The following is a 22,418-nucleotide window of genomic DNA, read 5'->3' on the forward strand; positions in this document are numbered from 1 at the left end:
CACACCCCCTACCAGTCATCCCTATATGGTTCTTTGGGGTCTGTCTTCAGTGTCTGGTGTCCTTTTTAGGGGGCTGTCCCTTGACCCCCTCTTTTGAGTAGCTGCAGTATCATTGTTTTGCATAACTTCTACTGGGTCAGCCTTGCAGAGCTGAGCTGGCATCCTGCTTGTGTTCTGCATGATTTTTGTTTTGTTGGCCTTATCTCCTTCTCCAAGGCTACCTTGTTCCCCTTATTTGATAAGAGTAAACTGTTGTTCTGTTCTGCTGTCCTTATCGTTTTGATATCTGTTGCTGGAGTGAGTATTTGAAAGAATATCAGAGAGAAGAAAAATGTGAGAAGTATCTTTGGTGCTGGCAAGCAGGCCTGTGAGCAGTCAGGACTTGTAGCAGGGCTCCAGAAAGGGCTGACAAGAAACCTTTGTGTGCAGGGCAGGTTGACAAGAAAGTTGAAGCTGAAATAGAATCTGAACAACTTTGTCTTGCTGTTCAGTTTATTTATTTATATATATATTTTTTTTTTTTTGCGGAAACAAGTTTTTGTAAATATTATATTGTAAATAAATATTATCCAGGACATGCCATATCTTTCCTCATGTTCTCTTATCTTAAGGAACAGACCTCCAGTCTAGGATAGCCTCTGGGTTAGAAAGTGGCTCAGAACAAGTTTTTTGTACTGCTCTCCTTAGACTTTTATATGCTGCTTCATCTCTCCACATCTTTGTCTATCCTTCTTTATATTCCACCTAGGAGAGAGTCACAAATCCTGGTTATGTCAAAAAATCACATCACCCCTCTTGAGCTTTGGTTTTTCTTTTGCTTTGGCACCTTACTTTTCAATTCAGTTTTGCTACAATCTCTCTTTTTTTTTTTCTCTGCTTTAAAAGACAGGAGGTTGAAATCCCTGTAATGGATGGGCATCCTTGGAGCCTCTTGGCAGTTAACCAGAGACTTGACTGGTTCCACACAGGAATTGGTATCTCAACCATGGTTTGAAATTATTACCCAGAAAGTTTTCCTTCACTATGAGCCACAGTCAGTAGCTACTTTTTTTTTTTTATTTTTTATTGCTACTGAATATTATTTTCAGCCCTGGCAGACTTAGCTTTTGCAAATAGCACTAGAGTGGTGACGCTTGTGATGCAAATTTCAGTAGCTGAGAAGACCACCTGATGGTAAATGTTTCTGCTCCTTCCTTCAGTCAAATGGCTTTGAGGCATTTCTTAGAGGAACTTGGTTGGAATATTGTATTAGGTACCTATGTGCTTTTAAGGCTCCAACAGCTAGATTTAAATGCTGTAGAACATATACAGAAAACCCAGGAAATGAGAAACAATTATCTGCCAAGAAAAAGCACTTTTGCATTTTTGTACTGTCATTGTATCTTAAACCCCAACCCTTCTGCTCTGATTCTTGTGTACAGCTCTCCTGTACAGGAAAAAAACTTGGCTTTGACTGCCCTTTCATTTTGTGCTCCTGAGCCTCTGGTGGTACCAGCACATCAATTCTGTAAGCATCCAAGTTTAAATAGCAGCCTTTTTAGCCTGTGGTGGAAAGTGTCCCACCTGGTCCTCCTCAGCTCAAGGAAGGATGAGTGCAGTGCCTTGCCCTGAGGAGCTGGGAACATGAACAGTAGAAAATGTATTTTCCTGAGTTCCCTTAGGGCTGCACAGAGAACCCTGGCGGGAGAAAGGCAGCTGAGAAGAAATGAATGTTGGTAAATGGTATTAAAAGCTAGCAGACAGGGAGACATGTGAATGCAAGATACATAGGCCTGTTAAGTGAGGCAGACTGCAAACCCAATTTATGCCAGTGGCATGAGGAATGAAACAAGAAAGGTGGCTCTCAGTAGGGTCCCTTGGCTCCTCATAAATTTTGAATTGTCTGCCTTTCCTTTTTTTAATATCCTGTAAAATAAAAAGCTGAGATCATTAGAGGATATGCTGGTGAAGGTGATAGGAAGTGAGAGAAGAAATTTCCGTATTCTTGCCTTCATTTCTCTGATTGTCAGTGATTTGTTAGTCAGTTATCTGGGAGTTTGATATATCTGTAGTTTGTTAAAGTGTAGATTATGTTGTTTAATTTATCTTGCCTGCATCTTTAGAACCACAGTTGGCATGACAATGTTTTGGGCTCATTCCAGTGAAGAAAAGGATTTTAATTTTTCAGCACCCTCTGTGCAGAATAGCACTTAAGCTTCATGTATTTCTATAATTTTAGTGGGAATGTAAAGAAGTTGCTGTTTAAAAAAAAACATGCAGGGACCTGCTAATTCCTGGAAATCATTTCAATTAAGGGGAAGAGGAGAAAAATGAGAGGCAGCTCTTTGTTGTTGGGCTGGGACTTCTGTATGTGGTACAAAATGACCCAGTGCTCTCAGAGAGCAAACACTCAGTGCCAATGAGAAATTACCAGTGAGGTGCAGAGCAAGACCCATGAACTTTTAAACTTTGTCAGTCCCTTCTCATTTCATCCTCAGCTGACTTGCAGCCCTCTAACAAATGAGGTCTGGGTATATTTGCCACAGATTTCTCAAGTCACTCGGGAGGCTTGTAGCAGCTCTGCACATTGTGTGCTGTGATCTATCCTTGTGGGAGGGGGGTAGGAGCATCAGCATCACATGTGGATTTGTTCTGCTTGTAAATAGGCTTAGGCTGTGTCTTGTGATCTGGTTATAAATACTTTGGAGATCATCAGAAGATTTTGATAAATATTGTGGGCTTTCCATGAGAACCTTTGCATTTGAAGTACTTTTTTGTTTTTTTTTACCAATCCCATGGGATCCCAAAGAGTGACCATTCTCTTTGGAGGCAATCTGAATTCCAGCTGGATAAACTCTCAGCTTTTCATTCTTGTTTCTGTTCTTCACATGAGGTAGCTGTTTTTTCAAGAGGGTGTTTTTAAACTGTATCTGTCTCCATGAACTTTGTAGGCATAGTTGTCTTTACAAGGTGGGAGAAATATGTATTTAAAGGCATTATTTAAAACAATTCCTAGACAATATTAAGTAAGTGTCCTTAGGCAAATACCTGAAGTGTCTTAAATTCAGAAATGTCACATAGGCCATTCTTCTTCCTCCTGTCTTATGTGGATGTACCATCCAGATGTATACTTGTCAAAATGTTGTTATGTGCATGAGCTCTCAGCAAAGTGGGGTTCTCCCCCTGTCCCCTACAATGTACATATCAGCAGCAGTCACATATTGGTGAGAATGGTGGGGAATAATTTAGTGATTTCTGAACCAGTTAAACTTATTTAATGGAAGGGTGGGTGTTTCAAAGCTGTCAGCTCTCTGAGTTTCATTCCTCTGACATCACAGCTTTTTGGAAAAAAAAAAGCTATGTACTGTCTAGAGAGTTTTCTGTTGAACTTCTAATAACTTTGTGATCAGGTGCTGTGCAATTCAGCAGGTAATTGGACTGTGTGCAACCCAGAATGTTTCAACAGGAGTATGTACATAACCACCAGTTTGTACTAATTAAATAATTACTTCCATTAAGCTGAATGTAATTAATGCAAATTAGATAATAGAGAAAGGTAAGGGGGCAATTTAACTGCTGTGGGTTTGTTGTAGAATTTTCAATTATTTACTTTGTGGCAAAGAAGAAAGCATTGGAAAATATTGCTCAAATGAAAAGGGATCATCTTGCAGTGTGCATGGCTGCATGTCAGACTTGTGCTGAAAGCTCTTTATACTTCTGTAAGGTTGTAGGACTGGTTATAGTTAGATCCCAAAGGGCAGTGGTCTGGTGCTTGGAGATGAGGCAGGTCCAAGGTCAGGCTGGGGTGCTGCAGTTTGGGTCAGGGAGGTAGAGAGCCAGGCACAAGTTTGTGTGAACAAGGCAAGACCCAAGGGTTTGAGCTTCATTGCAACTCTATAGCAAATAAATGAGTTATTCCTGACATGGATATCTTCTCACTTACCAGGGCTTGGGTTGTTCTTGGCAGGGATTTTTTTCCTCTACTCTTTTTTTAAAATTTTTTTTTTAAGCCACATGAAATTCCAGCCTGAAACCAGAAAAACTTTATGAAACCCAAGCAAATGACAAAACCTTCTTTATTTGAATTTACCTCAGTGTTTGTAAGTGTTGTGTGTCTTCATAGGAGAGAATGTGTTCATCTCTGGCATGGTACTGAAACAGCATTAAAAAATGTGCATTCAACCATGGGTTGAAATTTTCTGTGTTTTAAATGTTTCTGTCTAGTCCCAGAGCAAAGAAAGCCCAACTGAAGCAGGCATAGCTGAGACAGGATGAAGTCTTGATCACCAATCCTGCTGAGTAGAGCTCAGCCAGAAAGGTGTACCCAGGCACAAGCAGAAAGCATCAGAACTACTCCATTTCAGTGCCTTGTGTCTGAGGAATTCCTTGAAAACTGCTGCCAGCAGCCGTGCTGGATATTGGGGGACTGACAGTCAGTGAATTCCTGTTAATTTTGTCCTTGCCACTGCTGCTGTTAGGGCTGACACTCAGTAGTTTGGCTGTCAGTGGAAGCTAGAGAGGAGGGCAGGTATGAGCCTACACTAATTTCCTCCTTGTTCTCACCTGTAAAACTGTCCCTGCTCTCAGAGGTCTGGAGTCATATGCTGGAATACAGAATTTACCTTCCCTCTCCTGTTATTTTAAATGTCTTCTAAGAATCAGATAAGATCAAAGCCCCTCAAGTGTGCTTTAGATAAATGGCTTGCTCTTCGTAAGCAAAAGATTGAATTGCCTTGGCATTTTATAATCTGTCTGATTTCACATGTTGAAGTTGAAATGTGTTGCCAAAGGCCCTTGTCATTTTTCTGAAGTCTGCTGTGTCTCTGAGGATGGGAGCAATATCCTCACTTGCAGTCTCATTTCTGTATCTGGTCCTGCAACCTTCACAAGCCTGAAGTAAGGTTTTGTTTTTCTCGGGACTGTGCTGGCTTCTGGACAGTTTAGACATACTTGTTGCTAAATTATATCTGATGAGAAAATATGAGGAGATCAAATAGGGATTTATTCTCTGGAATCCCTCAGCTACATGAGCTGCTCCAGGGTGAAGCTGAGTGACTTCTCGTCCATCAGTACTGCCCTATTCTCCCTGCTACTGATCTCTGCTTGAGCTGCTGGAATTTATTATTTGGGGAATGAGCTTTCCCAGCCTTGGCTCTAATCTGATTTACTTGTGAACAATCTGTACACAGCATTGACACAAACAATTTCTGTGCCAAGCTAATATGCAGTGCAAGGGATAACATATTTAGATGTCTGGATTTGGGAGGCTGTGAAGCTCATCACTCCTGCCTTTTCTTATCAGATAGTTGACTGCAGCATTCTGATACCATGCAGCCTGTCAGGAGTAGAGGTATTTCTGTCAAGGGAAAGAAAGAAAGAAAATTCAGTCCTTTTCTCTTTCTGCTCTGTTGCTTCAGGAGATGCAGAGCAGAGAAATGTGATCCCTGAGGATCTCTGCAAATAGTGAGATGAGGATATATAGAGAAGGCAAAAATCAGCTACAGGATGCCATGCACTGAGAAATTCCAGATTCAATTGGCTTTTGATAGCCCAGACTGTAAGCTGCCTTTTGGTAGTAGGCATTATAGATGATGCTGTCCTAAGGCAGCAGAAAGCACCATCAGGGCTCTTCCATGGACACAGCAGGGATGGGGTGGTGTGTTGTCAATGAGCCATCAAATTCTTACACCAGAATCACTCTTTTGATTTGTCACTTTTCCCACAAAACTGTCAGAATTAGTGGTTCTTTATTGGTGGTATTTTGTCAATCATCTCTCCCTGCAAAACAATGCAATTAATAATGCTGAAAAGAAATGCTTCACAAAGAACAGGAAAATATACTGATTTTGAGTCCTGGTGAAAAATAGAGCTTTCAGTATGCCACTATTTTTGAAAAAATTATGTTCTGACAAGGCTTCTTTTGCTAAGGAGTCTCACACATCAGGGGAGATGAGGAGGTAATGACTGTCTGGTTGTTGTGTCAGATGTGTCTGTGTGTGTGATGTGATCCTCATTGCTTAAAAACACTCTCAGGTGAGACCTACCTGCAAGGATTGTGCTCATTAGAGCTTCTCTCCAGCTGCAAGGGCAGGGGCTGTGGCTCACAGGGCTGACATCCAGGTATTTTCTAAACTGCATTTGGAGAATTCCCCACTCCTTTCAGTTGCCTGGCTGTCCTCAGCAGCTGACTTAGACCTGTTCTTAGTCTCAAATTTCAGCCAAGGCTGAACCCTGTGTACCAAGGCAGGGAGATCTTGAGCTAGAGATGTCTTCCCTTGCAGGACACAGACTGCCCTGTTTGTTGCACTTAGGGCATGATGAAAATATAATTTATTTAATCTAATCTGCTCAACATTGGCCATACTGCCATTGCCCTTCAGATTTCTGGTTGATGTTTGTGATGCTATTTTTCTTCCCCCTGAAGACTGAGTTCCTTTTATCAGTTGGAGTGGCTGCCAAAGAGCAAGGAATTTGCCTTTGTATGAGGCTTTTAAAGTAATTATTTATGATTCTAAGATGATTGGATATGTTTCAGTGTCAGCACTGGGTATGCATTTTCAAGAATGCTATTGAAACTTTCATACAAAAAAATCCACTATGTATGTTCCAAGAATATTATTTGATTTGATTAAAGAAAGTGTTGAATGCAGTGCTATTGAATAAACTCTCATTTAATCTTTCAAAACATCTACAACACTTTCCTCCTTCCAGGACAGGCATAATTTAAACAAACACCAAGCAAAGAAGGGAACAGAAACATTTTTTTGATGTTACATCCCTTTTGCTTTAAATGGGACTAGTTATGCTGAATACATAATCATGAGCTCAGAAGCTTAATTTTTTGTTGAAGGGAGCTTCTCCAGCAGGAGCTTGAAAAGTCACAGTTTGATTAAGTAAGCCTGAAGTTGCACTGGCCTTGAGTTTATTGTGTACAATAATATGAGTTAACCTCAGTGTACAATTAACAGGTGCAGTATTGGGCTAGCAGAGCTTCCAGATTATGACAAAATAATTCCTTTGAAAGGTAAATGAAAAAGTTAAAAGGAAACTTTGTGGTCAATATTTTGTGGGGTCAGTATGGGATGGATGTTGACATTCCTTGTTAATCTAGTTTTCTGTCAGACGTGATAAAAACTAAATTCACAAAACACAAAGATTAATGAAAAGGGGAGTAATCTAAAATAGATTTTAATAAATATTTATACTTTATTAATTTTATTTATCTGAATTTTATAATTAATTGAGTTTTAAACTTAGTAATGTTGCCTATAGATATGTTTTGTTAGAAGGGCAACTGAGCTTTTCTTCTGCTTCAGGCAAAAGTTCAGAATTTACTTCTGGGTATGTACCTGGTCACTTGTATCTTTATACATAGATCACTGTGCTAAAATGAAGAAGGATTTACAGCAAAAGAGTTAAAGTTGCGATCTCTAAGAGAGTTCACTAGGTCAAGCAAACTCTCTCTCTAAGATTATAAATTAGGCTGGATCAAGTGCTACAGAGGACATAACAAGCACTTTTTTGGCTTGGAAACAAAGCAGAAACATGGTAGAAAATTTCTTCATCTTTAAGTTTACTCAAATTTTTGTTGGTTTTGTTGGGTTTGCTATTTGAAACTGGAACAATACAGGATTATCTTTTTTTTTTAATAAGCTGGAAACAAAGACAAATTAGTCCAAATTAGGTCCTTGTTACAACACAGCACTCTCCCAAGATGATCTAAATTCATACCTCACTTCTACAAAGTCCTCTCTTAAAAGCTGCTGGGAAGTAGACTTTGGATGCATTTTCCCAGTTGTGAAATCTGTTTCTGTGATATGGATGCAATTTGGATAAATGTCATTATTAAGGAGAGCACATTTTGTGTCTTGCATGGCACTTCAAACTCTGTGCCTGACACAGTGGTGCTGTTCTAGGCAGCACAAGTGTTCAGGAGTGGGTAAGGACACATTGGTGCAATCAATAGTTCATAGTCTCCTTTCCCACACAGAACACTTCTTTCCTGAAAGATCTTCTAGTGCTGTACTTAAATTGTTTAATTTATGCACGAGTTTGTTGGCTTTTTTTTCCTTCTTGGTACATCTCCTGTCCTGACTGTGTGCTTAAATGGGGAGGAATGGCCTTATTTTTTCTGACTGCCTAATCTAATTAATCTGTTTAATTTATTCAGTAATTAGACCATGCAGGTTTTTTTTTTTTACTCATGAAGTAGAAGACAGGTGCTGAACATCTGTGTTTGTTCCTGTGGAGTCTGTCTGATTGGAAAAAGGGCATCCTCCAGTGTCATCCTCTTCACTTAAAACAGGTGTTTGAAGTTCACCCCTTTTGGATGACTTTGAACCAAAAGCAGGGAAAGCCTACTGGGCAAAGAAGCATCAAACACCTTGTAGGCCCTTTGAAAGGGTTAGATCTCTCTCTGATCTCACTGGTTTCAGTCAGGCTATTAGGTCTTTAAGCATCTTGTCTTTGAGGATTAATCTGTACTCTTAATTGTCCATTCCTGATGGTTTCTGTCACTCCAAGTATGCTAATTCTGCCTTAATAACTATGGAAGCCATTGCATTGGCATAGAAACACTTGTTATTCTGCTTATAACATTCTTCACTTAAAAGCCTTCCCTCTGAAGCCTTTCACTCAGTCCATAATTGGGGTGATGGGGGATGAGAAGCATGAATAGAGCCATAGCACTTGGTAAATCATTTCTTCTCAAGTTCTCTGGGCTCCTGGAGCAAGGGGAATGTCACCATGTCACCTTTTTACTAAAACCTGCTGGTAGCAAACTGTCAGAGCGTTGATTCCCAGGTACTTCACATTAGAAAGGGATCTAACATCTGCACTTGCCAAGTGTCCAGTGGGCTTTGACAAGAATTCATGTGCAGTTGGGAAGCAGTGTGCATTTTATGTGAGTCTTGTCATGATGGAAGTGAAGTGCCACAAAGATGAGTAATGGAAAAGGGCTGAGATGAGAGAGCTGGGACTATTCAGCTTTTAGAGGAGAAGACTCAGGGGGAATCTTATCAGTATTGTAAATAGCTGAAGGGAGAGTATAAAGAAGATGGGAGTGAGGCTGTTTCCAGTGACAGGAACAGAAGCACAAACTGAAACAGAGGAAGTTCTGTCTGAACATCAGGAAAATACTCTGAGCACTGGCACAGTCTGCCCAGAGAGATTGTGCAGCCTTGTGGCTGGAGATCTTGAAAAGCTGTCTGATAAAATTCTGGGCAACAGGCTCTGAGTGCCTCTGCTTGAACCAGACATTGGGATCAGATGTCCTCCAGGGCTCCCTTCCAACCTCAACCAGCCTGAGATTCTGTGAAGTTTGAATACAGGGCATCATGTGGGTGATGACCTGATCTGAGTTGCAGGTTTGATTTTCCATCTGCCTTGTCTCATCCAGTGCTGTGTGCAGTTACTTCATTCTTTTGTACAGTATGGTCCCACAAATCATGCCTTTTGCTGTTCTACTGATGATTTTGTTTGTAAAATTTAATAAATTTATTAAAATCTTTTCAATTTCCATATACATGGGATTTTGGGGAGAGCTCTGCTTTCTTTGAAAGCTAAAAAATGATCAAAAATATAACTTCCTTAAAAGCTAAAATAGTACGTAATACTGAAATTCGAATGTCCTGTTTTTTTATGAAAACCTTTTGATTTTAGAAAGCTGATTTTTAATTCTTCTTCTCAGTTTATTGAATTTTCTGTTTTTCAACAAACTTCCCCCCTCCCCAGTATTGGATTTATACATTATATATTCTGGATGTGTAGAACTTGTGTACATGCCTTTTTTTGAGTCTCACATCCATGAAGTGCTCATATGTGATGTGATGTTTAATGGAATGAAGTGCTCATATCTGATCCAGAATTGAGATTATGCAAAGAAGTTGGTAATGCTTCCCTGTTCTAATGAAGTGCTTGAACAAGGCCTAAGTGGAAACATGCTGTGTGTGATGCTCAGAAATGCCCATGGGAGAAAGGAGCCTAAATCCCATTGAGAGTGAAGAACATGATCCCCCAGCTTTAGAATGTGGTGTCTCCCCCATGCTTTGCTCCTGCTGCCATTGCTGGGTGCTGTCATCCTGAGCACTTCAGGAGCCAGGCTGTGGGTTTCATGCACATCCCTTCACAGTCACACCTTGCCAGGTTTCAATCCAGAGGTTTTAGCATAGTTGATGAGGGAGTGTCTCTGTTGTCCTTCCCAAAGGCATGGTTAGAAAGAGTTGTTTTTCTGGTATTTTGTAGATGATGTGCAACTCCTGACACCCAGGCTCTTGTTTTGCAGGTCCTGTTTGCTGGCTGCAGAGAGGCCACCTTGTCAACTGGGATCACATCAAGTGCTCAGAGCTCCCATTCCTCCAGCAGGTACGTGAACAGTTGTGATCAATTTATTGATTTGAAATAACTTTCTGAGTAGGTAATTGCATTTCAACCCTATGCCTCAGTGGATGGCTTTTTAGAGAAATGACAATCTGCAGAAAGTGGTACAGCTAATATAATGGATCAGACTGGTACTAGGAGATGTTGCTTACTGCTGATGTGGATTGCGTTTCCTTCTTTCCTCTGGGGTGTGGTGGCCTGGAAAGACACTGTACTGAGCCCTTTGCATGAGGGGGCTGAGTGGGAATTGAATTATTAGCCCAGGATCCTCTGCTTTTTCCTACTGGCAAAGTAACTTCATATTATGTGGTTGTTGTTTACCTGAATACTAAGCAGAACTGTATTCTTTCATACTCAGATCACTTAAAAAATTATTTATGGCAAATGCTGATATATTATGAGAATTCACTGTTTAAAAAAAAATTAAAAATAATAAATAAAAACCTATGTACTGAAGTCATGTGTGAGTTCTGTCAATCTTCATTCTTTCTCCCAAATCTGCATTCTGTATATTTTGAATAGGAAAAAAGCCAGGTGCAGTCCTTGTAAATCATGTTCTAAAAACAGTGAAGGTGTAGAAGAACAGACGGTGGGAAGGAAAGGATAGATAAACAGATTGGAAAAAGAGGTGCTGCAGCACCTGGCAGAGTTGCTGTACCTATATAGTTGATCACCCAGCAACAAATGGCTGAGAGACTGAGATATATTTGGGATAATCTCACAGAGTGCAGCTCCTGAAGTAGGCAGAAAGGAAGATGATGATGCATTGGTGTTTTTGTTCAGGCCCTTCTAAAGCCCTGTAGGGAAAAATATTTCTGAATCTTCTGGAAGACTAAAGCTGGAAATAAAACACTGTAATAACTTCCAAGTGGATATATCTGAAGTGGTGAAGCTTTTGATAGAGACTCAGTCTTTCCCCTTTATTTTATTGAAATTATTCTTCCTATTTTGGTTTCCTTTGAACAGTTGCAGGTGATAGAATGACCAGTTCCAACCTGAGCAAAGTCAGTTTTTGTCAGAAATCTAGAAAGAAAAATAATTTCTGGCTTGCAGTTTAAAAGAAATTACAGGTGATAGCAAATAGCAAGTACTCAGTGTTTGCAAGCTGATGAAAACACTCAGAGAAACAATCACCATTACATGGTGTCCCTTTTCACTGGGAATTGCAGGTGATTATTTAAGTCCATGTAGGTTTGTGGATTCTGCAGCACATGTAAATTGAAGATTAGATCAAGGTCTATAGTGTTAAGTGGAATTGAAGTCCACTGATGTTAACTGGTATCAACTTTTGACTTGAATAAACTCACACCTTAAGAGGGTGTTGTCTCTTAGGAATTTTTGCATTGCTTGATTTTCAGCAATCCTCCTCCTCCTGCTCCTACGTCTTGGATTGTTTTGGGTTTTTGGTATTTGGGGTTGGTTTGTTTCTTTATTTTAGTTGTGTGGGTTCCCCCCCCCCACCTTTTTTTTAAAATGTGTTTTCTTTGGTTCTGATATTTATCTTTGACTCTATGAATTCCATGTTAGTTACTATATTAGTCGAATTAAGATCTGTTAACCTTACTCTGTGTCAATCAAATGAATAAAATCTCAGTGATTTATCCTAGAAAATAATTCTTTTTGTTATTTTTTCTCCCTTCATTTTGTCTGTGAAAACTAAAGTACCTGTTGTTACACAGGCCCCTCAAAAGGGCTATTCTGTCCATGTAGGTTTTACAATTAAATGGAGCAGGGAGTGTAGCTGTTGTTGGTGGGGATATAAATTACCTAATAATATAGTCTTTAATTGGACTAGGGTTTTTTGTTTTATATGCTATATTACTGTGTCAAAATTTGCTTTCCCAACTTTGCTTTCAGTTCTCAAACTGAATTACAGGTTTAGGCCAAGGAGATGCAGCAAACAGAAACCTTCAGCAGTTGGACTGACCCGATTTTGTGAATTGTTAGTGATTTTGTTGGTTTTGTATTGTTATATATTTAACTCAGCAGAGCTTCCAGGCAAGGTTTGAAGAAGAGTGGGAGGTTTTTTTATTTTTTGCTGTAAATATTCACACAGGATGACTGTATGATTTGGAGGATACAGCTCTTAAGACCATGTTTACTTGCTCATCCTTACAGCACTGTGCACAGAATTGCTGTATAAAGTGTGCAGGAAAATAAAAAATCAAGCAAAATCTGTTCCTCTGCAGAAATTCTTTATATTGAATATTTAAGGTGGTTTTTTCATACTAAGGACAAGTGCTTTTTTTCCTAGTGTAGGGCCTTTTGGGTAAACGTGGTGAATGAGTGCTGGGGGCATCTGTTTGGGCTGACAGTGAATGTGTTTGGTTATTCATATAGTAAGTGCATGTACTTCATACAAAAGAAATGTGACTCTCCCAGTATTTCACCATGGAAATCAGGTAGTGTGAATTGTTATCTCAAGTGTACTGTCACTGGGAGGTGAGATTTAACCAGAATAGTCACTTCTGCTGTACAGACAAGGTGATGACCTTGTGGAGAAATGGCACACTGTGCTGTTCCTTTCACTGACACAAAGAGAGGGGAAAGGCTGCCTGTGTCAGTGTAGTACCTGCACACAGACAAGGAGTCTAGACCAGAAGCTGTCAGGTTGTAGATTCTGAGGAATTTAAAAGGATCTTTGTGCCATGAAAAGGCTTCCTACCTGCTTGCCTGATGTTAGGAGTGGAGTCATGGAGAGGAATAATGCTTCACTTTCCCTGCCAGTGTTTGTTTTTCTTTAGCTCTTCGTGCTTCTTGCCTCACTGCTGGCAAGGAGGCTGGTGTGCCATACTAAACACCTTAGGGCTGACAGGATGGAGAAAACCTACAGGCTCCTTTGACAGCAGTAATCAATAAGAAGTGAAAAAAACTTAAACTGAGAAGCACTTTTCCAGCTATAAATGGCAATGGAAGTCCTGAAGGTGAAACTCTGATTCTTAGCCCAAAATTTTAGCAAAGGACCGGGAATCTGGGACCAGGGAAAATATTTGCAAACCAAGAGTTCCTTGCTGCTCATCTGTGTGTGCCTCAGCCAAGGGAGAACTGCACTGTGCAAGACAGTCTTCAAAAATGCCTTCCTCAGCCCATCAGCTGGGGATTTGCTTATTGCATTCCCCAGAACTTAGTTTCATAGAATTGTTGAGGTTGGAAAAGACCTTTATGACCATCTAGCCTAACCAATAACCTGGCACCACCATATTAATGTCACTTGGGGTGCCTCATCCACACATGTTTTGAGACTTCAGGGATGATGATTGCGGCACTTTCCTGGGCAGCCTGTTCTGAAGCCTGACCACCCTTTAGGCGAAGAGGTTTTTCCTAATATCTAATCTAAACCTGTCCTGGTGCAACTTTAGGCCATTTCCTTCATCCTGTCACTTGTTACCTACCACTCACCACCACCCCTGGGCCCAGCCATCCATCCAGCTTTTTGCCCAGTGAGCAATGCACTCATCCAGTCATGAGCAGCCAGCTCCTCCAGGACAGTGCTGTGGGAAGCAGTGTCAAAGGCTTTACTAAAGCCCATGTAGACACATCCAAAGTCTTTCCCCCATCTATTAAGTGGATCACCTTGTCATAGAAGGAGATCAGGCTGGTCAAGCAGCCTCCCAGCTGCCTTTCTCAAACCCATCCTGGCCAGGCCTGATCCCCTGGCTGTCTAGTATGTGCCACAGGCTGGCACTCCAGACAATCTGTTCCCTGACCTTCCCTGGCACCAAGGTCAGGCTGGCAGGTCTGTAGTTCCCCAAATTTTCCTCCTGACCCTTCTGTAGATGGGCAGTACAGTTGCTGACTTCAGCCAGCTGGGAGCCCCCTGGTTCAGCAGGACAGCTGACAAATGATTGGAAGTAGTTTGGCAAACTCCTCTACCAGCTCCTCAGTGCCCTTGGGTGGATCCTGTCAGGGCCTGTATGTATGTATTGTGTATGTTTAGATGCATAGCAGGTCACTGAGCATTTTCTCCTGGATTATGAGGCTTCATTCTGCTCCCCATCTCTGCCTTCCAGCTCAGAGGGCTGGGTATGCTGAGAATAACTGCTATTATGAAAAACTTGCTGCAAGAGCTTTCATTACCGTACTGCAGGCTTCTCCAGAGTTCCCACTTGCCTTATGAGAGATGAATTTCTTCAATTCTTGTGAGAACCAATGGAAAATGAGGAAACTTAATCAAAACTATGCAGAAGGAAAGATCAGAATTAGCTTTTTAACCTAACAGGTCTGGTTTATTTTTAAAAATAAGTAAGCCATTTCTATGGAAGAAAAAAAGTTTATTTCTTTCCAAATAGATTTAATTGCCAGCAATTCACATTGAAAATGGCAATAACAACTTGTAATTACAAATGGGGATAGACAGTAATTCCCAGAGCACCTGGTTAATCAAAAAATAGAAGCTGAAGAGTGAGTATTTTTCATGCTGTATTAGAGTGATAATGGCAAGTCATTCAGAGAACACAATAGGAAAAGTTAGGTCTAGCTGATATATTCTTGTTTTGTGACGCTGAGTAATTGTTAGTATGGGCTCTTACTGTTGTCTTTATTTCACAGGAAGCAATGCAAGCAAATAAGTATGTCTGTATCCCATATTGCTGTTTTGCTCACAACTTAGCTGCTTATTTGCTCACAACTTAGCTGCTTTTTTATTCCCTTTATGTTAGTTGTGCAGCTGGGGAATTTGTGGTAATGAAAACACAGAGCTCTTGCAGCACGCTTTGTGCTGATACATCTCAATGTTTTGTGAAGTATGTGATAACTTCACACTGCAGATATGTGGCAGGGAAAGCAGTTTGCCCCCATGGTCACTTGGCTGGCAGGAGAACTGGGATAAAGATTCCTGGCCTTGAGTCTCAGCACAGGGCTCCCTCTGTCTGACCATGCAGCCTCTGCTTTGGCTTTTTTCACAGAACTGTTAGTGGTACCATTCCTCCTAAGGATGTGGGGAAGGTTTTAGATAATAAGCAGGTATCTTCCTGTCAGCACTAAATTAATTTTAAAGAGGAGATACAAAAATAGCACATCCTTTTGTGTTAGATATCATTTGTCCTCTGGAATCATCTTTGCCAAATGCTATTAATGGCTACTCAAGAGATTCATTCTGTTATCTTGACTAGCTTATTTCTAAAGTGGTTTGACATTTTATTTGTCTGACTTATCTGTTGTTATAGGGAGATATTGGTTTATTACCCTTTAGAAAGCTGAAATGTTAACCAGGAAATATGGGAACTCCTTTCATTACTTTTTTACTATGAAATACGAACTCTCAGACTGGAGTGTCAGCTCTGCAGTAAAGAAGAATTCTGGCCTTGTGCTCAAGAGGGTTGAATTTGACTACAAACACTATCTCAGACCCTCTGTGGTAAGCTGCTTATTCTTCAATCCCACAAAGCAGTTTTAAGCCCTGCACACCTTCCCTCTCAAATGGGAGATTGAGGTTGAGCTTTGTCTTCCTCTGGCACTGCATTCCCACTGTCTGCATTCAGCATGAACAAGCAGTGCAGGAAGGGAGCAGGATGGAGTGGAGCTGGGTTCCTGCTCCCAGAGCACACCTAGCAGTGAGCAGCAGGACAGATGTAATTTAAAATATTCATGGGTGTCACTGCTGATGTGTACTGTTGGCAATGTGAGCTGTAATGGTAACTGCAGTATGTTAACAAAAACCCCTTTTACCTGGAGGAATTAGAACCATTTTAAACTGAACTTCTTCCTTAGCTAGTTCAGATATGCTTGGCAGCAGCTGAAAGCTCTTGAATTTAATGGCTTTGAGTGATTTTGAGTGATTTTATGGCTGTTCTGGTGTCCAGTTCTCTCTGCTTCATAATTTCCTGATTCCAACTTAATGTGTGCCCACACACTCTCCATTGGGGAATGCAAGATAAATATTTGGATTTTTATTATGATATTTGGGAGACACTGTGAATAGGAGGGATTTATTGAGAGGCTGGGAGAAAGCTTGGAGTCTGATAAGCAGGGAAAACCAGTTGAGGTGGATTTGCAGTCTTCTGTGTGTGAGAGCACTATTTTACTTTGCATACAATTTCAAGTCAGAGAAGATAAAAACCATCTGATTAATAGAAGCCTGGATGAGGACATGTGCTGCTACCATGTTTTTGGAGTCTGGTAAATCCTGGGCTTGGCACATAAAAAATCTGTCCTTTCAAGAAGGAGCTTTCCTCATATTAGAGAGAACTGTAAGGTAAATGAAGCAAGTAAGTAGAGCAGGCATGTATTATTAAGCAAGTTTTGTGTCAGTGAACGAATACCCACATTTTTAAAAAGCTGGAGCCTGTGAAAGTAAATTGCTTTGTTTGAAAAATACATCTAAGAAAGCTTTTGCTTTTTGAGGATAATATAACAGAAAATTTTAGGCCTTCTTATAGCAAAGGTAATTGCACTCTTGCTTATTTTAATTCCATTAAGTTGATTACTCACATGCTTAAACCTGTGGAATATTTAGGAAAGCTTTGCAACCTGACATAGGGGCAGATTCAGGGGACTTTCTTTTACAGTGCCTGTATTGTTCCAGCATTTTAGCATGGACTGCCTGCAGTCAGAGAGAACATCTACTTGTACTTGTTTTTTAATCTAGGCTGGTGTTACCACTTCTTTTCTGGGTCAACTGATTTCATTACAGACATGTTCGTTGCAGTCAGCTGCCTTGTAGCAGCAGTGATAAAAAGATAAAATCAGACTTCTGAAAGCAATGGTGACAAGATTGGCTCAGAGTGGGTAAAGAGACTAAAAACAGGAACAACTTCATGTGGTCAGAGATGGCACTGAATATTTGCTTTCTGATTTAGGGTGTATTTAATGCTTACAGAAGAACAAGGTAAAAGTTACCAACTCAGTTCATGATTTCTTAAATGTGTGGCTCTGTTTTCCAGATGTTTAGGATACTGTGTGTCCATTAAGTACTAAGAAAGTTTGACCTTTGGTGTCATCCCAGGGGCAGCAGAGCTCCAAGCACATTTTTAACAGCTCTGCCCCTCTCCAGCTGCTTCAGTGGTGCACCAGAGCTCCTCTGAAAATTTGAGTGAAGAGCCCTTTTGAAAATATTCAGCTGCAAAGATACAATGTGGAGAGCACAAAAAGGAGCTCTTGGGTCTGAGCTGGGTTTGTAGCCACCAACACAAATAGCAGTGTAGCTCCAAGCTGGTCTTTGAACTCCCTGGAGACCTCCAAGAGAAAAGGTCACAAAGGTGATGCTAGTGGGTGTAATGCATGTGGAAAATGCTAGGATTTCTGACATGATGTTTTTTCAAGCATTGCATGTTTTACCAAAGGCACTTAAGTGGCTTCATAATGTGCAGGTGGAAGATACTTGGGTTGTCCTGGGTTTTGGAGTTTTAGCAGCCCTTTAGTTAGTATTTCAGAAAAAAATCTCTTACCTCTACTTTTTACACATCTTGTGTGTCTTCTGTGGTGAAATGTGCCACACTGTCAGTGATATCACTGGTTTTTTTTCTGCTGAACTCCTTATGAATGGATGTGTAGCAAGAGGTCTGAGAGAATGCTTTGGATCAGTATTTGTTTACCTCTGGAGCTCTGCCAGTGTAACCTAGGGTGATTGTGATGGAGGGGAATCTTTCCTGGAGTTCAGGAAAAGGGAAGGAAAAAAGCTCTGTGCTCTGAACAGAGAAGTTTGCACAAATCACACTCTATGGTGGAAACAAACCAGGTGGAAAAACAAGTCCTGCAAGGTGGTTAGCAGTGCAACTAATTCTTCCTTTCTTCACTGTGAAGCCCATCTTTAAAAGAAGATGGCAATTATTTGTTTGAATTTCTCAGTGGTGTTCAAATCAATAGGGTTCTATAGGCATGAGATGTGATGTTTTTCCTCTGTTACAATAGCAGATAAGCTCTTCTCCCCCTCAGTTTGACCAGGACTTCATCAGGCACAGAGAAGAGGGGGCAAGGTAATAAGGAGGCAGAACCTCCCTTTTTATTTCTTGGCTGTTGGGTGTAGTCTCACAGTGAGGGACAGCAGCCACACAAAAGCCCTGATCCACTGTCTTTTCAATTCAAAGACTTTCTTTTATTTAAAGAGATTTGAAACAAACTTCAAACCCATCTCCTTCAGTTAAGCTCAGGTCAACTTGGAAAAAAGAGAGATTAAAACAGTATTATCCTGGAGGACACTGTGTCTTCTGCTTGCTTGGTGTAGAGCAGCACTGTGTTACAGCTTTGTACATTAGTTCCTTGCCTGGTGTCACGAGAGATCTTCTGGTTTCAACCCACAGATTGTTCTGGCTGATTGCTGGATGTGGAAATGCTGTATTCTATAGCCCTGCCCATCCTTATCCCCATTTCTCCTCTATGCAGTGGATACTTTTTCTTTTCTGGTTTCTTGTGTAAGATCACAGGTTGTGGTGGAAGTGACCTAAGTAGCCAGTAAAGACTTGAAATGAAGTTGAAACAAAATGAACAAAGCTATAGGGAAAGTGAATTGGATTGGAAAGTTTTCACAGTGTGATCAGCCAAATCCTAAGGTCTGTCTGTTCCTGGACTTTTCCTAAAATAAGCTACTTTAATTATATAGATATTATCCCCTATGAGGACATTTTTTCTGGGGTGAGAGTGTCTATGTAGAAATTGAACTCTTGAAATCACTTGAAGGTATTCTGCAGTAACTGCTTTGATTAATTTCTAAGCGTATCAGGACCTACAGCAATTACAGCTGGTATTGCTTCTGCACCTCACTGCTTGCCTAAAGTAGCTCAGACTGTGCCCAGTAATGAGTCAGGTTCAGAATTGTGGCCTTTCATTTTATTTAAACTAGCAGAAGCAAACAGCCTTCTTGGTGCTCCATCTGAAATCTGTTACCACAGATTGAAACTGTGCACTGTGTATCTGTGTGCTGACTCCACAAACCTCCCACCCTTTGCCACCATCTTTCATAACTGTAGAGTTTAAATGTGGAAACATCTCTTAAGTCAGACAAGGATATTTGGCTCAGAAAATGAGAGGAGGAGGTCAGTGCATCCCATGGAGTGATACATGAGGGAATGAGATGTGTCTAATAGAAAAGACTGGAAAAAGGCAAGGGAAGAATACTGAAGGAGAGAAAGTTAGAAGTAAAGAGAGAGGAAGGAGGGAGAGGCTGTAAGGTTGTGATGAAATGAAAATGAGTGGTTGTTAATATACAGGAATTGCTCTGTGGCTTTGGATAGGCTGGGCTCCCTGCTTCCCTGGTCTCCTGCCGTGCTGTCCCTGTTCACTTCAGCAGAGAGCTTGGCCTTCATCACTCAGAGGTTGCCATCTGTCATAGTCACCCACTGGCCTGTGAATTATTTGTGCTCATCCAAAGGCATGAGCTGCTGAATGCTGAGCTCTGCTGTCACTCCAAGACTGATGCTGCAGCTCAGCTGGTAGAATCTCAGCCCCCAAAAAAGCCCCAAAGCAGCTCTCTCCAAGGCACCCAAAGGAGGAGTGCAGGGCTGAACTGTGCTTTAGCCAAGGCTGAGGGCAGAGTAGCAATATTTAAAACTGAAACTAAAAATGCTGATCACCTCTGTGGACCTTAGTTTCATTATTGTTTGGATGAAGTTCACAGAAATTTGGTGAGACAATTCAGCTACTTCCAGTATGTTTAAAACTATATTCAAGCATCTGGGTTCACCCTCACCTTTCATTCATGCTAAGGGGGAAGTGTGATATAGATATTAGAATGACCAAAATAACCCCAACACTTTGCACCCAGTGGGAGCTGGTGAATGTGATGGTCTGTTTCAGTGTCACTGTCTCCCTGCAGTCAGTGCTTAGACACAAAGGACAGAAACACAAATACACTCCCAAAATCAATAAATAGTTATAGTTCATGACCAGCAGAGGGTTAGATTCAAATCTGGGGAAGCTGCCATAGCTTCATTAACATTTCACTTATTTATGTTTACATGATTTTATCAGCATGATTTCACAGCTCTAGTTTAGAGTGTGGCATTGAGAGTAACTGAGTCAGCTTGAGTAAGGTGGAGGTGGATTCTGCTGTGAGGAGAGCAGAGCTGGGAGGGAGACTTAGCTCTCTTAAATCAGATGTGCAGTGAGTAAAAATAATTATGTGGAACTACAGCCTTAATAGAGTGCTGTAATTTTATACCAGCTCCTGATATGACTGGTAAATTGTAGCTAAAGTTTAATTTACTCACCACCCCCTGCTCTTCATGCTGACTGTCATAATTATGGAAGCTGCTCTCATCTGATCATGGTCTTAAGAGTTTTCAGTATGAAGGCACTAAAGGTAGGCTTAGAGTGAGTCATCTAGTCCGTATCATGAATTTATAAACTAGTTATGCCAGTGGAATTATCAAAGGAATTTGGCATTCTGGAAGTCCTTTTCATAGGCCAAATGCATATTACACTTCTATTAATTTAGTAATTTAAGCTTACCCTTTCTGAAAATATGTTGATGCTGTTTGTAGTTTTGGAAGATGCCAGGTCTGTTTACAGTCTCATCATGTCTTTCTGTTGTTAGAGAGCTGTTTGAAATTTTGTTTGAGGTTAAATCTTTGCAATTGCTTGATATCAACTGAGTAATACTTCTAGTGTACTGAGAAGAGTTTTTTTTTTTTTTTTTTTTTTGTTAATTTTGCCAAATAATTATATCTATGGCTTTATAGTTTAATAGAAGGACTGAAGACAGCTTCTCAGTATTTTTTTAAATTTTCATAATGTGCAACTGGAAGATACTTGGGTTATCCTGGGTTTTGGAGTTTAGGCAGCCCTTTAGTTAGTATTTCTGGACATGTCTGTGGCACAGATTTAGATATTCTTTGCCATTTTTGAATTTCTTTCTTTTGACTTCATCAGGTACTAAATCTAATAAGAGCAGACATGTCACTATGAAATTGAAGTAGAGACAGGAAATAGGCATTTTTCATATGGATTAATTTCAACAAGCTTGATTTCATATTACTGTTTGAACAGCAGCCTGATATGATAAATGACAGCAAATGAAATTCTGTTAAACAGTTACTGACCTCTTTTTTGGGTAGTATTCCTGCACAAGTTGCAGTATTCAAGCCTAAATATAGAAAATAGGCTGCAAGCATGTTATGAAGCTTTCCATAGGTATAAAGAGTGTTCTCCAAAGTGCTTTGAGTAATAAAATCTTGCTAATAAGAGTAATTCTGCTGTTGTCTAGTTCTGTTATGAATTTGAAGGGATAGAAAAATGGAAATTTCTCCTGGCAGATGTTAGCCATGCCCTTTGATGTACATCTGGCAAGCCCTTGGACTTAAATTGCAATATCCTCACAGACATTAACATGCACTGGCTGATCAGTGCTCCTCTGCCCCTTGCCTTGGCAAAGACATAACTAATAGTGCTTATTGTCTGATAACAATGGGAAATCTCTGTAATTTTAGAAGCATTTATTGCCAAGGTTAACATGAGGTGCCATGCCAGCAAAGCCCAAGGAGGGCAGTAGATCTTACTGGGAATGACAGAAGAGGATGGCCAGATTATTTACCAGGGAGTCTTTAATTTCAGCTATCCCTGCTAATAAGTCTCTCTAGGCATGGGAGAGCTCTCTTATGTGTCTGTGTTAGAGAGGATAAAACATGTATAGGAAGGTGTAGCTTTTCTGCTCTTATTTAATGCATGTGGGCAAAAGAAATCAGTAGAGCCCTTGGAGCTGCCACCTGCTGCTGTGCCACCTCCTTTAAAATCTTTGGGGCACATCATTAGCAGAAATACATTTAGTAGTACAAAGATACAGAAAAACATGCTCATGAAGACCAGTCACTCTGAACAGAGAGAACTCCAAGCATTCTCTCTTGCCTCCTTGTTCTGTGGGAAATCTGTGACAGAGCTCATTGTGACAATTTTTTAACCAATTTGATATCGCATCTGGAAAAATGTCGAGATATTTTACAACCTTACTTGCAGTCAAGCAAACATTGAGTAGAAATCTGTATAAGACAGCTTATTGTCTTCATAATATATTTGTATTTGTCATCTGTATGTACACATATCTCTATTCCTATAGAAAAGCAGAGTGTGGAAACACAATGTTCATTTCTTAGAATCCTTGAGTACAGTGGTCTCCCATACCCCTAATGGTTTCT

At 40.5% G+C, this 22,418-nt stretch overlaps 1 protein-coding gene across 2 annotated transcripts in view; it reads left to right on the forward strand.

Annotated features, from left to right (window-relative positions):
- TSPAN4 (tetraspanin 4) overlaps positions 1–22,418 on the forward strand; it is a 401,000-nt gene that overhangs the window by 131,031 nt on the left and 247,551 nt on the right. For both annotated transcript variants that reach the window (XM_079308959.1, XM_079308960.1), the window contains one exon: positions 10,262–10,341. The gene's annotated coding sequence lies outside the window, so the exon portion shown is untranslated. The remainder of the gene's footprint in view (positions 1–10,261; positions 10,342–22,418) is intronic.

The sequence above is a fragment of the Erithacus rubecula genome, assembly GCF_903797595.1.
Source record: "Erithacus rubecula genome assembly, chromosome: 6".
Taxonomy (NCBI): domain Eukaryota; kingdom Metazoa; phylum Chordata; class Aves; order Passeriformes; family Muscicapidae; genus Erithacus; species Erithacus rubecula.